Raw genomic sequence first — 18310 nt, 5'->3', positions numbered from 1 at the left:
AAAAATACCCTTTCCTTAAAAAAAAATCCTTAAGGATTTAACCTATTCTTATCAGTGTAATAAAATCTTTACCCTTTGATTTGGAGGATGTCTAAGCCTACAAATTTCTTTGAGATGACTCATGACACTAACCTGTAACTCAAAATATTTGATTTGATATACCCCATCACTTAATGGTTAGCCCCATCATTCTGGTGGCCTGGTACTCCCATACTCATTTCATCCTGTAACCTTAATATTTTGGTGGCCCTGGATGGGGATAGTCCCCTAATCTCAACATGCAAAAGCCAAAACTGGTGAATGTGTGAGACAGTAAAGACTTTAAAGACCTGATCATATTTCTTATTCCAGAGAGCTTCTAAAAGATGTCAAAGAAGAAGGCCAAATTTCTCCTTTCTGCTTATAGCCCTTGTCACCTTTAGATCCACTAATCCAATATCTTCAGTAGCCACTCATACTCTTCCAACATATTTCCAGATTAATTGAGATCATCCAAAAAAAAACTAACACCTTCAGGTAGTTCATATATATTTTGAGTTGCTAAAAAATGGCAGAGAATCCAAGAACCAATTGGGAACATATACTCAAATTGCTAAAATTCTATTGGGCAGATTTCTGCTACAAAGAATCAAATTGCTTAACAAATGACACCAAAAATGGTTCTTTTATTAATGCTTCCACATACATCCCAACCTGCCAAGACTTATTTCTTCCATCACCCTTGGTGAGGCCCACAGTCTGAGATTACACAGTGATATTGCTGACTAATAGCTTTTTCAGATGATCCTTTAGAGAGAGTAAATTTCTGGAACCACTATCTAAAAGCTTAAGAATCATAATGATGTATTACATGTGCATCATCTATTGGGTACACGCTGTTGTATTGTTGTCCATATCTGACTCTTTGTGACCCCATTTGGGATTTTCTAAGCAAAAATACTAGAGTGATTTGCCAGTTTCTTTTTCAAGTTTGTTTTTTTTTTTTTAACAGACAAGGAAACTGAGACAAACAGGGTTAAGTAGACTTGCCCAAAGTCACACAGCTATGAAGCCAGATTTGAACTAGGTTTTACTGACTCAAGGCCTGTCACTCTATTCTTAGTGTTTTGGGGTTTTTTTGAAAATTTTAATTTTAATAGCCTTTTATTTACAGGTTATATGTATGGGTAACTTTATAGCATTGACAATTGCTAAACCTCTTGTTCCAATTTTTCCCCTCCTTCCCCCCACCCCCTTCTCCAGATGGCAGGATGACCAGTAGATGTTATCTATTCTTAGTGTTACCTAGCTTTTCTATTGGGTACTCCCTACATCCCTCTTTTTCAGTGAAAATACCCTAACCCTATCCCTATTTCCTGTTCAGATGATCCTGTTGTTCCTCAGGCACTGAGAAGTCACCAAAAGGCTTCCCTGAGATGCAGAATTCAGCACTTCCTTAGTGTCCCTAGCCCATATTACCTTCTATCCGCCTGTGATGATTTACACAAGAATTGCAGTTTTTTAGTGTGTTCAGGTACTGAAGTCCAGATTACTATCTGCTGTATTCATTACTATTTTGTATTTTTAAAAATACTGAAATATTTTGTTTTAATATGGCCTTCATTGCCAAATATATCTCTCTTCCTCCCCTGTGCCCAGAGCAATTACTGCCAAGCTGCACAAAATAGCCTTTCCAAACTTTCTAGAGAGGAAAAGAGAGAGAGAGAGAGAGAGAGAGAGAGAGAGAGAGAGAGAGAGAGAGAGAGAGAGAGAGAGAGAGAGAGGTACAGAGACACAGAGACATACACAGAGTAAGATATACACAGAGACAGAGAGAAAGAGGGACAGAGAGAGACAGAGAGAGAAAGAGATAGAGAGACAGAGAATGATAGAGGGATAGAGGTGGGGGACCGAAAGAGACAGAGAAAAAAGGAAAGGGGGGAAGGAGAGAGAGGGAGGAAAGGAAACAGAGAGGGAAGGAAGGAGGGTGAGAGTGAAAGAATGAAAGGAAAAGAGGAAGAGAAAAGAGAGATAGACCTTTGCTTTAGGAAGAGTACTTTGATAGTTAACTACAAGAAGGACTTGAATGAAGAAACATGAAACAGGAAGCCCAGTTGTAAGAAACAATTCTACTGGACTCCAGAAGGGTTAAGTTAAAAGTCCATTTTATTATTCAACTACAACAATGGGTATCCCATAGAAGAAGCATACTTGGAATCAATAGATGCTTCCAACAATTGTACCTTTGATTTTGCTCTCTCTGGCACCATTAAACTCTCAACATAAAACTGGAGACTTTTCCTTCTCTTGGGAGATAGCTAGGAACTTCATGTAAATGTCCTTTGCTTTTTAGGCCACCAAATTGACAATAAAATCCCTGATTCTCCAGTGACTGGGTACTATAGAGATCACAACCTAATCTTCCCACCCCTAATTACATCTCATAACCTGTTTCTTATTCTAATTTATGGCTTCCCTCCCTAAGTTTTATAACCTTTAAGTTTCATTTTCATTTCTCTGATTTAAGCTTAATTTCTCTGCATTTCTCTAATTTAAGTTTTATAATTGTGTGGAAACTAAACCCTCATCCAGTCTTCACAGTCAGCAGGCTTTTGCAATGGTCAGTCTGACGGATACTTGGAAAACCAGTATCAAAACTAACACAATAGTGGGAAGCCAATACTGGATAGTCATTATGGCATAGAAAATAGAAAGCCAAAAGATTTTGGTTCAATTTCCACTTCTGACAGAAATGATAGAGCTCTGGGTCAGTCCCTTAACCTCTCAGTACTCCAAGCTTTTTAAGATCAGAGGTTGAAGAGCAGGTGCTAAATGAATCATGTAGGTGGGGCTAGATGGATCAGGTGTCGGCCCTGGAATCAGGAGGCCTGAATTCAAATCCAGACTCAGACACTACATAGCTATGGGACCCTAGACAAGTCACTTAACCCCAATTGCCTCACCAACCCTCCCTCCAAAAAAACAAAACAAAACAAAACACCACAACAAAAAAATCAAACCCAAACAAAAAACAACACCAAAACCATAAAAAAACAAACAAAATAAAACAAAAAAAACCTAAATTATTTATTTATGGATGTAGCTTATGGACCATATACACAATACCAAGTCATCATATACAGCATCCCAGCTTTCATGGGTCATCCTGTGGGCTTTGTGCTTCCAACAACAATTGCACCTTTGACTCTGCTCTGTCTAGCAACCATTAAAATCTCAACACAAAACTGGAGAGTTTTCCTTCTCTTGGGAAGTAGCTAGGAATTTCATATAAATGTCTTCTGATTTTTATGTCATCAAATTGGCAATAAAATCCCAATTTCTGCCAGAAGCTTTTCATACTTATTGCTAATGCTTTCCCTCTGAAATTATTTCCAATTTACCTTAATATATATGTCCTATATTTATAGTTGTTTGCATGTCATACTCCTTTTCCTCCATTAGAATGTGAGCTCTTTTGCATTTCTTTGTATTTAAAATGTCCTGGCACAGAGTAAACACTTAGTAGAAGCATTTGGAATATCACAGCAGATAGAGGGCTATGCTTAGAGTCAGGAAAACTTGAGTTCAAATTTAGCCTCAGACACTTGTTATGTAACACCTAGAAAAATCACTTAAACTCTATTTGCCTCAGTTTCCTGAATTGTAAAACTGGGAATTATAATAGCAACTACTTCACCGAGTTTTTGTGAAGAATAAATGAGATAATATTTGTAAAGCATATTAGTATAATACTTGATATGTAGTAAATGTGGATTCATTTACAATTCCCTCTTTCTCTTAATAAATATTTGTTGACTGTGAACAATTCAATATAGTGACCTCAAGACATTGCATCTTTAAGAATTAATCTAAGGAAAAAGACAGGTCTCCTGAGGTTTTCTAATAATTGCTTATATTTCTTTGCTTCTAATTCTTCCCTCCTCCTTAATTCTATTTGAGACTTGTTCTCATTGACACATCTTCCTTTGCATGTAAGCAAATACAACATTTTTTTTTGTCACTATCCTAATGAAGCAGGTATAGATATATCACACTATATACTAAGACAAACTCCAAATGGATAGGTGACTTATACATAAAGGGTGACATCATAAAGAAATCAGAGAAACCTGATTTGTCCCTCCTTTGCCTTCCTGGGTTTTTTCCCACCCCTTAATTCCCAGGGCTTCACAGTATTGGTTCGAACTTAGTGTGGATACATGCTTGGATATTGCAACTCAAAACTCTAAGCTATCCATTCATTATCAGCCTTCCTAGTAGTAGGGGTTGCAGGTAGGTACCACCAGACCTGTCTTTTTTTAAAAAAAAAAAAACATTTTTGAAGGAATTTCCCTGTGTAGAAGATAGTAGAAAAAAGAAAGTCTATTAAAAGAGTTAAAGAAGTAGTGGAAAGTAGGTTGTAGAGTCAAGACTGATGTAGTATAAAAGCTAAAGAGAGATGTTTCAAAAGATGGGACATTGAGAGATGAGGTGGCCAAGAAGGTTCTCTGCTGAAGAAAGGCAAAGGAAAGAGAGAGAGAGAGAGAGAGAGAGAGAGAGAGAGAGAGAGAGAGAGAGGAAGAGAGACATTGAGAGAAAGAAAGAGATTGAGAGAGAGAGATTGAGAGTGAGAGAGAGGAAGAGAGAGATTGAGAAAGACAGAGAGAGAGAGAGAGAAGAAGAGAGAGAGAGAGAGAGAGAGAGAGAGAGAGAGAGAGAGAGTGAGAGAAAGAGAATGAGAGAAAGATGTTGGGAGGGAGGGAGAGAGAATGAAAGAGAGATTGGGAAAACATTGCTATATTTGAGGTAGCTTCCTTGCACCCTGGATAGAGCACTACACTTCTAGGCAGGAAGATCTGAATTCAGCCCCAGCTTCAGAGACTAGCTGTGTGAACCTGGGCAAGTCACTTAGCATCTATTTCCCCAACTGTAAAAGTTGAGTAATAACAGCACCTACTTCACATTTTGTTGTGAAGACCAAATAAGATAGTATTTGTAAAAGCAGTTAGCAAAGTGCTTGGCACATAATTGATGCAATATGAATGTTTATTCCCTTCCCTCCTCTCAATTTGGTAATTAGATTAACTTGGAGCTATCCATTTTAATTAAATTTCAGGGATAATATTTTTGCTACCCTAGGCCAGAAGTGGTGGGGTAAGGCTTGAAGAAGTGTTGAAATCCAGATATGGAAAGATTTTATTTGTTGTAACTGGCTGGTGGATTCTAGGTGTGGCAGTCACACTCCGTACCTTCAATAGCACAGTTCTGCAGGCTATGTGACTTTCTCTCTAGCAAATATAGTTCATGAGCCCAAGCAAAGTCTCCCTCGGGGCATCCAGTGTACACCACAGGTATAAAAACTTTCCTGATCCTACATATAGGGTATCTATCTATCTAATCTATATCTATATCTATGTATTATATATAGTACACTATACTTTCTATTCTAAAGGCTAGAACATCGAGACTTGAAGAAAAAGGAAATAATAGGAAAAAATATGAGTGAAGGACTCACTTAGGTCACTATCTAGGCAGACATCCTTCAGATTAGAGGGCAATGGGTATAGTGCTTGCTGACTCTCTGTGGACAATACAGCTTCAGGAATAAGAATCTCTGAAATTTTCCCCAGAATTAAATTCATACAGCTCTCAAATAGAACTAGATTTGTACTAGGGGTTTGAGAGTAACTAGAGAAGAAACCAGCTCTTTCCCAGAGTATATTCTAGCCTGTGTGGAAAACTAAGCCAAAACCCTGAGTAGTATTTAGTTTCTGGATAGACAGCTGGCCAGTCAGTTTCTACATAGTCACTAAAGGTCCCTACTGCCTCAGCCTTGTTATCCAAGAAGGGAAACTAGCTGGTATCTGGGCCACTGTTTCTCCACAAGCTGTACTTTCTGCATCCACCCTATGGATGGGGACTTGTTGACTTTGTTGTATTTAGTAGAGAGAGAATAAGACTTCCTTATGTCATAACCCTGAGCCTTACAGAAATCAGTAAATGTATCTTTGGGGATCTCCCATGCTACCACTCCATTTGGGGCCCTGATCACATTTTCCTATGTAAATCTTGGTCATCTCTCTTCTCAAATGGGAGACCACCCAGGTTCAAGGTATTCTATGAATCTACATATGCTCAAAACTGTAGCTGATAAGTCTTCTGCCCCCACCAAGGTGGCTTAACTTTCAGTCAGCCAGAGGACCTAATTAACAGAGGCATTCAATGACATGGCATAGCAATAGAACATTTTCCCATGTAAACCTGGGGCATATTTTCTCACAAAACACATCATAAGTAAGAAGAGTGGAAGAAAATAAGGATCATGTTCAGAGATGTACAGAAGAAACACATGTGACCATGTAAAACTAGTCATGCACATGTAGGAAACATGGTAAAAGTTTATGTGGAAGGAGCAACTCAAGATTTTGACTCATTATTAATAACTCAAGTCATTATTGACTTGCCAGGATGTTATTGAGCTAGTGTTACTGGGCCTATTTCCCCCTGGACACTTTTGTTTTCTGGGTCTGAACCTAGATATGGCATCATATATCTACTCCTTTCTACTTTTTTCTTCTGGATTTTATCAACAATTCTCATGGGAGGGCATAATTCATGCCTAAAGATGGGTTCTGCCATCTTTTTTAGATTAAGTCTCAAGAGCTAGAAAAACTGGTACTTTTACATTTGTAGTCATAAGACTAGAACACTCTCAGCTGCTTAATCTCTATAAAGAGAAGGACCTATCATCTTTCAGAGTATTTATCTCCAGTGACTAAGCCATTTGCAACGTAGCATAACAATTGCTGTTGTTATTTTAGGGTTTTCTTGGCAGAGATACTGGAGGGATTCACCATTTCCTTCTCCAGCTCATTTTATAGATGAAGAAATTGAGACAGGCAGGTTAACTGACTTGTCCAGAGTCCCACAACTGGTAAGTGTCTGAGGTTGGATTTAAAAGTTGGAAGATGGGTGCTTGGAGGCAATTCATCTGCTGTGCTGCCTAATCTGCTATAAACTAGCTTAGAGTATAATGTCCTCTCAGATCCACTTGATTTCCTCTTCTGATTTAGGGTAGATATCTTTTTAGATGTCATAAATTGCTCTGAGCTTCTAATGAGGAAAACTTTCTAAAATCTAAGCAGAATTTTGTTTTCTTTCTCATTTTTTCCTTTTTGATCTGATTTTTCTTGTGCAGCAAGATAATTGCATAAATATGTATATATACACACACACACACACACACACATATATATATATATATATATATATATATATATTGGATTCAACATGTTTAACATATATTGAATTACTTTCCATCTAGGGGAGGGGGTACAGGGAAGGAGGGGAAAATTTGGAACACGAGGTTTTTCAATGTTGAAAAATTATCCATGCATATGTTTTGAAAATAAAAATCTTTAATAAAAAAAAAAAGAAAAAAATAAAGTCTAAGCAGTTTGATTTCTCTGTCTAATGGTATTTTATATACTCCCCCTCAACTAATACACATACATGTATGTGTATGTATATACATGTACACACACATATAGATATCGATATACATACATATGTAACAACAATTACAGTGTCCCTCCCTCTTCACCCCCAAGATCAGCTCTGTTATATTTTATCTTTCTCCAAGGAGCTTTCTCTTGTGAAGTTGGAGATTGTCTAGCCTTTGCCATTGGCTAAAGACTCCAATGATTGCATTCCTTAATTATAGGTGTCTCTTGATCAGTAGATCGATTTAACCCTTACCAGTCAGAGTACTTTTTATAAAAGAATATTTAAAGATGTATAATAACAAAAAGCACACAAACATCCCCTCCCCCAATACCTGGAAGGGACACAACTCTCTTCTCTCCCTTTCCCCCCCCCCCCCCCTCCCCCCCCCCCCCCCCCCCCCCCCCCCCCCCCCCCGCCCCCACTATTCTGACTGGGTAGAAGAGGGTGATTATCTTCAGAGCTTACCTCAGTTCCCCAGCCTCATCAAGTTCCAAGTCCAAAGTCCCCTTGGGCTTGAGACCCAGCACATGAGCTTCTCAGGGATTCCTGGTTGGTCTGGTAACAACCTCTGCTCTAGAATCCTGTCTCTGAGGTCTCCACTGCCAGTGCCTAGAACTGAAAAGAATAAACAAAGCAGACTCAGCCCCCAAATTCTTAGGGCCACAGGCTGAAAAAGGGAGAAGGGGAAGTAGCTCCTTCCCTCACCCAACTTAGCTTAAGGCCTCTGATGTTGAGGAGAGAGACAGACAGACAGACAAAAAGACACAGAGACAGAGAGACAAAAACAGACACACCCAGAGAGAAAGATAAAGATAGAGACAGACAGAGACACAGAGACAGACACAGAGATAGGGAGAGAGACAGAGAAAAATACAGAGAGAGGGAGAGAGACAGAGACAGACAGACAGACACACACACACACACACACACACACACACACACAGAAAGACAGAGACAGAGAGAGAGACAGGGAGAGAGAGACGGAGACGGAGAAAGACAGAGAGACAGACAGAGAGAGAAAAAGGCAGAGGGAAAGAGAGAGAGACAAGGAGACACACACACACACACACACACACACACACACACAAAGACAGAGACAGACAGACAGACAGACTGAGACTGCCTAATACTAATGGTTTTAAATACTAATGGTAGCCTTTTCTGGCTACCAGCCAGTGACAAAAAGCTCCCATCTATGTGATAGGGGAGCACAGAATGTCTTTTTTCATTTGCCATCTCTTACTTACATGGGTATCTCCAGCTTAGGTGATCTGACATGTACAAAATCCAATTATAATAGATAGATAGAAAGATGTGTATAGTTGAATCCTGATATTTTTATGTTTTGTGGCAAAATCCACTTTCTTGGAGATATGAATAATGAAATGTCAGATTATATTGCAGTATTTATGGATAAACAGGTAAGTTGAGAAAAGAGACAACATTTTCTTGGGACTTAGATAATAATAGCTAATATTTATATATCTCATATCAACTCAGTGAGGGAGATGCTATTAATAATATCCTCATTTTGCAGATGAGAAAAGTGAGGTAAATAGAGGTTAAATGACTTGCCTAGGATCACCACAGCTAGTATGTGCCAAGATAGATTTAAATTCAGAGTTTCCTAATTCCTGTCCTAACACTCTATCTAATGTATCACATTAACCTGGAATCTCTTCTTCAGAAAGACTGTGGAGCTAGATTCTCTACATATCTCCCTTGTCTACCACAGCCCAGTCCTCCCTTTGCTACATGTTTTTTTCAATTTCTCTAATTCATAGGGTAAGAAACTCTTTTTAATGTTTGATATAGTCTCTCTCTTTTATACAAAGTGATTTGGAGTGTGATAGTCTTTTACACAATGACTTTGATGGATTCAAGTAAACCAATAAAACCTGTTCACACTTAGTGCTGGTTATTTGATTTGATTAAAAAAATTTTTTTGCCCTTAATTAAGGTTTCAAAGCAAAATTAGGGAGATTTTGACACCTTCCTCACAATAGAACAGATGGAAAGCTAATTAGTCTATAGACATTTAGCCTGATTTTGAACTAATTTCTTTCTGTTGACAGAATCAATATCTCTGCCCTGATATGGGCCAGAAAGCCTCTTTTAACTTCCATTCTTTCCTGCTTTCTTCTTAGCTTATTTCAGAGGCTGTTTTCCCACAAACCACAGGGTTCTCCAGGTCTTTGGCACTATCATTTCCCTAAGACCTCATGAATCTTGCCATGAAAATGAAAATGATCAAGCATGAAAATTCAGGTGGGAGTGCAAGTCAATGTCTTCATGCTTTTCAATTCTTATCTATTTCTTCCTTCTGGAACACGTTTTTGTCCCTATTTCATTTTTGAGCCTGGTAACAAATCTCCCCGGTGCTTAATTGCCCCTATACCTACACTATTGTAATAGCCTATGAATTGGTTTCCCTGCCATTGATCTTTCTTTTTTTAAAGAACAATTTTTTTCACTCAGTTGCCAAATTAATGTTCCTAGCATCAAATCTGGCCACTCCTTGTCCCTGCTCAAGAGTTTTGATGAGTCACTTCTTATTCCACTTTTTTCAACATGTCTTCAGGCTATTCAGTTCCTGTCCAAATTGTCTCTCAAGTCTTTGGGAGCCAGAAGGAATGGTAGACAGTGAAATATTGGGTGCTTTTCTATTGGTCTATTGATAGTACATGATTATCCTAGCACATGGATACTAACTTTCCCTACTCAATTGGTCACTTAGTCTTCTGGTCATCCATCTCTAAGAATCTGCTTACACTGTTTTTTGGATATGGTTCCTTATTGGTAACATCATTTGATCTGTCACACACAACATGCATCTCTCCATGGCTATTTGGGTGAGTTGCATCTTTACTACTTTTATGGCTGTAATACTTGATAATACATAACCATATAGCATCACTGGAAAAATATTTATGTTAAAAAGATAGGCCTTTGTTTCAAGGAGAATCTTGGTATAATTAAAGGCCAAGCTTAATTTTCCAAAGACAATTCAGCCAAGTCACTTCCTTCTATTCAATTTAATAGATGTGTACTGACTGACTAGCTTTATGAGCTGTTTAAGCATTGTCTGAGCAATAGGCATTCTTCATCCATTTTTTTTTCTTGTGAGGGTAGTAGTTAAAACTCTTTAGGAAGCAGCTAGGTGATGCAGTGGATAGAGCACCAGCCCTGAAGTCAGGAGGATCTGAGTTTAAATCTGACCTTAGACACTTAACACCTCCTGGCTGTGTGATCTTGGGCAAGTCACTTAACCCCAATTTCATCAGAAAAAAAAAAAAACTCTTTAGAGTGATTTAGGAGATTCTACAATATTTTAGAGCTTGATCAACAAATATCTATTCACAGAACATATAGAGGGTCTCCTCCCCCTCTGTAGGAAGTACCTCTTTTATTTGGACATCTTTGTGCTGTACATCTTTATGATAATGGCAAACACCTTTGGCAAGTATTAGTTTCCCTGTTTTATGCATCACTTGATATTAATAATTTGAGAGTCAGAAGAATAAAGTTATTTCTCATCATATTTTTTATGGGTTCTTTTAATAGTGTCTTGCTTAAGGTCTTACAGTTAGCATGTGTTGGAGGCAGATTTGAACCTAAGTATTCCTAAACTTTAAGTCTAGCCCTGTATTTCCTACATAATGCAGTCACTCTCTCTTCAAGTCTGGCTTTCAGAATTCTAATTTTCCTCAGGGCTGAGTTTAGTTTTTTCCCTTATCCTACTACTTACTAAGGCATTTTTCTCCTTACATGTTCTTAGGATTCTTATCTTATTCCTCTTATTCATCATTCCCTCTCTAGCTCTACTTAGTTGGGTTCATTAAGTATTCCTCAACCTTGATTTCAACTCTAATATGAATGACTAGAGTGCAGGGACTGTTCTGTATCAACCCGTTTTTGTTTCAATCAATTTATACATTTTATATCCCCCCCACACTTAATAGTATTTTATTTTTTCCAATTACATGTAAAGATAGTTTTCAACATTTGCTTTTATAAGATTTTAATTTTCATTTTCTCTCTCCCTCCCTTCCATTCTCCTTCACCAAGATGGCAAGCAATCTGATATAGTTTATACTTGTACAATCATATTAAATATTTCCACATTAGTCATGTTATGAAAGTAGAATCAGAACTAAGTGGAAAAACAAATAGAAGGAAAAAGATGACAATAGTATGCTTTGATCTGTTTTCAGACTCCACAGTTCTTTCTCTGAATGTGAATAGTATTATCCATCATGGATCATTTGGAAATATCTTAGATCACTGTACTGTTGAAAAGAGCTAAGTCTATCATAGATGATCATTATACAATGTTGCTGTTAATAGGTACAATGTTATCCTGGTTCTGCCCATTTCATTCAGCATCAGTTCAAGTAAGTCTTTCCATAGGTTTTCTGAAATTAGCCTGCTCATCATTACATTCATATACCACAATTTGTTCAGTTATTTTCCACTTGATGGGCATCCTTTTGATTTCCAATTCTTTGCCTCCACAAAGATAGCTGTTATAAATGTTTTTGTACACAACACACATTTATTAAGTGCTTATTATGTAACAGGTGATGCACTAACTGCTAGGGATACAAGGGCAACAGTGAAATAATTCCTGTCTTCAAGGAGATTACATTCTATTGAAAGCAGGGAGACAACCAGTATGTATACATAATTATATACAAAATATATACAAAATAGACCAAGTAGTTTTAGGGATTGTACTAACTGCTGGGAGATTCAGGAAAGACTAGAACTGTGGCTTACCTAAAGTGATATTTAATGAATATTTATTAAATCAAATAGAATTTTTAAAAAATTCCTTAAGTTCCTCATTCAGTTTGATACCAATTCAACAAATACTTAGGTGAGACACAGGATTCTAGATACTGATCTATGATGTAGAGAATACTGATTTAGAATAAAACATCTTGCATGCGTTCGGCTCTTTGATTAACTGGCTCTCTGACCTATCACAAATCTTTCAGTCTTTCTAGGTCCAATTTCCTTGTTTGTAAATTTGGGGCAACAATACTTGCATGACTTCTTTTATAGGTCTGCTGTAAAGACTAAATTAGATAGCAAGTTTAAAGTCCTTTGTAAACAGTAAAATATAACAAATCGCCCAACTGTTGTTGTTATTTCTTTCTTTTTCTTTTTTTCATTGGCATTAGATAGAAATTGACTTGGGACTATTTAGATAGAGATTTGATTCTCTAAACTAATTTAAATTTATATTTATCTCTGTTATAGGATAGATATAGGGAGGGTAAGTTGGGAAAAGAGCATACCATTTTGTTGGATCTGCCCTAACAAATGTTGGCTTCAGCCCTAGTCTTCTGTTCCTAGACCACTGTAGAAGGAGGAAGATGACTCTGGTTTCAATTTTCCTTTTTTTTTATTGCCTTGTCTCAATGTTTCTTTCTTGCTTAGCTTGTTAAGTCCTGGCTGGGCCTGGAGCAGCTTACTTGGCTTATTCCTGCTGTTTAGCTCATGGGATCTTTCTTTTCTCCTTTTAGATTTTCTCAGAGTCTGTGTATTCTTTTAAGAATTTTAAAGCATGACTTAATTCCATTCATTAATGGAATTAAAGTCAAAGACTAGAATACTTTCAATTTGTTCTAAGAGTTGAAAGTAGATTGGTTGTTCCTCTAAACTACAAATCCAAGATGCTAGCTAACCAGTTTTCAAAGCCCTATCACACTGTTATTATTCTTTTATATTTAAAGTTCTGTGGACTATTGCCCAAGTGGATAAAATAACTGTTTTTCTATAATTGAATTAAAGAAGTGAAGTATAAATTCAACATCATCTTCATCCTCATCAGTAGCACTTCTCACATATTATTGTGTATTCTTATCTTTATTTTAACATACTCTTGTCTCTTTTACTAGATATTAAACTCTTTGAGGTCAGGGATTATGTCTTTTATTTTTATCCCCAATGGAAGTATTGCACACATGATCTGAGTCTAATAGATATTTGTTAAATATATATGAAATATGCACATATAATATATGTATTATAGACATTACATAATTTGTGGTATTATACACATTATAGATTATATACACATAGAAAAAACCATAACATGCATATATATATATATTATATATATATATGTGCATACATATCTATATATCTGTATCTGTATCTATATTGTTGTTCAATCATTTTTCAGTCATATCTGTGACCCCATTTGGTGACTCTATTTCTTGGGAAAGGTAATGGAGTGGTTTGCTCCTATTTCCTTCTCTAGTTCATTTTCTAGCTAAGAAAACTGAAACAAACAGAGTTAAGTGACTTGCCTGGGGTCACACAGCCAATAAGTGTCTGAGGTCAGATTTGAACTCATCGAAAAGAGTCTTTCTGATTCCAGGCCCAGAATTCTATGCATTGTGCCATATGTACATGTTATATGAAACCTACCCCGGGAGAAGGAATTCTTTCATCTATGCCGTAAAGATTACCAACTTTTCTGCAACTTATAGTCTTAGAAAACTATCCAGGGAACTTAAGTGACTTGTTATGGTCAAACTGCTAATATGATACAAGCAGGACTAGACCAGGTTTTCTTGATTTAAAATTGACCCTCTGTTCACTCTACTATATATACAAATGCATACATGACATACAAATACATGTATGTATGCATATGTATCTATCCATAGTAACTTGCATTTATTCACTACTGCTACAATGCTGTACAGTACAGCGTGAGATGGGGTATAGTGCAAAGAACTCTGGACCACAGGCAAGTCCTTGAACCTCACTGTGCCTCAGTTTTCCTGTACATAAAATAAAGGTCATAATTCTTGCACTCCTTACTTCATAAGGTTATTTTAAAGAAAATGCTTTGTAAATCTTAATGTTCTATATGAATGTAAACTGTTATCATTTGAACTGCCAAGCATTCTTTTTTGCAATGACTATGTTACTGGGAGAGTAAACACATTTACTCCAATCCATTCCTTCACTTTACAGATAAGATAGTTGAAGTTCATTAAATTAAATGACTAATTAAGAATAGTAATGATCAAATGCACTCATAACCTTGCTTCCTAATAGTGGAGTCAGATTCAGAACCTGAATCTCTTTATACTCAGTCTAATATGATTTATACTACCACAGAATTTCTCTTGTATCATAATGTGGTAGAAAATGAATGTATCTCCCAGTTTTCAGTACCATTGTGAATAATTTTTTTTTCTGACCTCTTTTTTGTCTTTTAAAATATTTATGAATGTGTTTTCTACATTACTAGAACTTCTCTCAGTATCCTTTCTCCTAGGGAACTATTCCATATAACAATTTTTAAAGGAAAAAAAAGAAGAAGAGGAAAAAAATTCAGCAAAAATAATCAACTCTTTCTTTTTGGACTTACTACTCTGTGCCTTCTGTCTTTTTAAATAAGGATACAGAGATGACTTTTGGAAATTTTTTTAATCTTTAAAAAAAACTACACATAAATACCCACATATTAAGTGAGACAGAAAAAAGAAAATTGAATGTGAAACTACACATCTCTTACTTAGCTTATCCTTTTAAAAATTATATAGTAGGAAGAAAAGGAAAGTGAAGGCAAATAAATAAATCTTACTCTCATCAAGAATTGGCTCAAAGAGGGAATAACATTTGGGTATAGAAATCTATCTTACCTTACAAGTTAGTAGGAGGGAAAAAGGATCCTAGAAGGGGAAAGGAAGGTACATTGGGAAGGGGTGCTGGTCAGAGGCACTTTTGAAGAGGGACAGGATGAAAGGAGAGAGAGAAAAGAATAAACAGGGAGGAAATATAGTTAGCAAGAGTAATTGTGAAAAAAAAAATTGAAGCAAGTTTCTCTGATAAAGGTCTAATTTCTCAAACATAGAGAATGGGGTAAAATTTATAATAATAAGAACCATTACTCAATTAATAAATGATCAAAAGATAAGAACCGTTTTTAGCTGAAATAATCGTAGCTATTTATAGCCATATGAAAAAATTCTCTAATTCATTATTGATTGGAGAAATGCAAATTAAAACAATTCTGAATTACTACTACATACCTATTAGATTGGCCAATTGGATAGAAAGGGAAAATGATAAAATGTTGGAGGAGATCTGGGGAAAAGGCGATATTTAGTGCATTGTTAGTGGAATTGTGAACTGATTCAATCATTCTGTAGAGCAATTTGGAACTATGTTCAAAGAGCTATAAAACTACACCTATCCTTTGATCTAACAATGCCACTACTAGGTCTGTATCCCCAAAGAAATAAAAAAGCAAACAAACAGTCAAAAGACCTACATGTACAGAAAAATATTTATAGCTGCTCTTATTTGGGGGCAAAGAATTGGAAATTGAGGGGATGCCCATCATTTGGGGAATGGCTGAATAAATTATGGTATGTGATTATAATGGTATACTATTGGACTGTAAGAAATGATAAGCAGGTTGCTCTCAGAAAAACCTAGAAAGACTTCCATGAGTTGATACAAAGTGAAATATACTGTGTACAAAGGAGCAGCAATATTGCAAGAGAATCAGCTCTGAATGACTTACTTATTCTCAGTAATACAATGATCTAAGTAATACAGTGATCAAAAGTTCTCAAGAACTTTTGATGAAAAATGCTATCCATATCTAGAGAAAGAACTAGTGGTGTCTGAATGCAAATGAAAACAAATTTATTTTTTACTTCTGTGTGTGTTATATTTTCTTTCACAACATGGAATTATGGAAATGTTTTGCATAACATGTATTGTTGATTTGCTTGCATTCTCAATGGAGAGGGTAGAGTAGGGGAAGAAGGAAGGAAAAGAATATGGAACTCAGAGTTTTAAAAATGAATATTAGGAATTGTTTTTACATGTAACTAGGGAAAAATAAAATACTAAACAGTAAAAAATTGTATAATAAATGTGATATGTTACTTTCAAAGTTGTTAGTCAATAAGCAATTATTAACTGCTTATTATAAGCCAGGCATTTTGCTATCCTGATTGTCTGTGGTTCTGAACTTCCTTCTATTTTATTCTAGTCATAAAAAAATACAATAATCCTCTTTTCTTTCTTTTCTGTTTAGCAACAGGATTATTAGCCCCTCTCTATTGTTTACCATCCCATTCTCCCTCACTGAAAGAACAAAACAAAACAAAAACAAAGTCAGAAATTGCTGAAAAAAATTTAGTCAAGCACAATGTCCATGTCTTTTTTTCTGTGATAATAGCTTTTTATTTTTTCAAAGAACATACAAAGATAGTTTTCAACATTCATTTTTGCAAAACCTTGTGTTCCAAAATTTTCTCCCTCCCTCTTCACTTCCCTCCTCTCCTAGACAGTAAGTAATCCAATAGAGGTTAAACATGTGCAATTCTTCCCAATATATTTCCACATTTATTTTGCTGCACAAGAAAAATCAGATCAAGAAGGGAAAAAAATGAAAAAGAAAAAAACAAGAAAGGAAACAATAACAAAAAGAATGAAAATACTATATTGTGATCCACTCTCCGTCCCCACAGTTCTCTCTCTGGATGCAGATGGCTCTCTTCATCACAAATCTATGGGAATTGGCCTCACTGTTGAAAAGAATCAGGTCCATCACACTTGATCATCACATAATCTTGTTGTTGCTGTGTACAATGATCTCCTGGTTCTGCTCATTTCACTTAGCATCAGTTCATGTAAGTCTCTCCAGGCCTTTCTGAAATCATCCTGCTGGTCATTTCTTATAGAACAATAATATTCCATAACATTCATATACCATAACTTATTCAGTCAGTTTCCAGTTGATGGGGATCACTCAGTTTTCAGTTACTTGCAACTACAAAAAGGACTGCTATAAACATTTTTGCACATGTGAATCCTTTTCCCTCCTTTATGATCTCTTTGGGATACAGGCCCAGTAGAAACATGGCTGGATCAAAGGGTGTATGTACAATCTGATAGGCTTTTGGGGATAATTCCAAATTGTTCTCCAAAATGGTTGGATCAGTTCACAGTTCCACCAATAATGTATTAGTGTCCCAGTTTTCCCACATCCCCTCCAACATTCGTCATTATCTTTTCCTGTCATCTTAGTGAATGTGAAAGGTATAAATAAAGCTGTATCTCAGAATTGTCTTAATTTTCATTTTTCTAATCAATAGTGATTTAGAGCATTTTTTTCATATGAATGTCCATGTCTTAAAAAGCCTCTGTCCTTCTGACCCTTAAGTCCATCACTCCTTTTTAAGATAGTGGCTAGATTCATCATTGTCCTTATGGAATTGTGATTGGTCATTGCATCAGATGGGATTCTTAACCCTTTTCAAAATTATTATAATTTTTCTTTTTGCTAAGGCAATTGGGGTTAAGTGACTTGCTCAGGATCACACAGCTAGGAAGTTTTAAGTGTCTGAGATCAAATTTGAACTCAGGTCCTCCTGACTTCAGGGCTGGTGCTCTATCCACTGCATCTCCTAACTGTCCCTCAAAATTATGTTTGATGAGTCTTATCATTGTATAAATGGTTCTGGTTCTGAGGAGTTTACTTTGCATCAGTTCATACAGCTTTCCCCAGATTTCTTTCTCTGAAAAGCATCCTTTTACTATTTCTTGGGTGTAATAATCTTTCATTATATTAGTATTCTTAATTGATGATCACCCCTTTGTCTCCAGTTTTTGTTTTTGAATTTATAATCTTCCTTTACATTTATTGTCTTTGCAATATTAAGCCTCGTACTGTACCTACCAAAGTATATGCATAGTTCTTTAACTTTTCTAGTGTAGTTCCAAATTATTTTCCAGAGTGACAAGTATCTCAAAGAGTACATTTGTGTTTCTATCTTTA

Source organism: Sarcophilus harrisii, chromosome 1 (assembly GCF_902635505.1).
Source record: "Sarcophilus harrisii chromosome 1, mSarHar1.11, whole genome shotgun sequence".
Taxonomy (NCBI): Eukaryota; Metazoa; Chordata; class Mammalia; order Dasyuromorphia; family Dasyuridae; genus Sarcophilus; species Sarcophilus harrisii.
The sequence above is the reverse complement of the archived record's forward strand: the minus strand, read 5'-3'. Positions refer to the sequence as shown.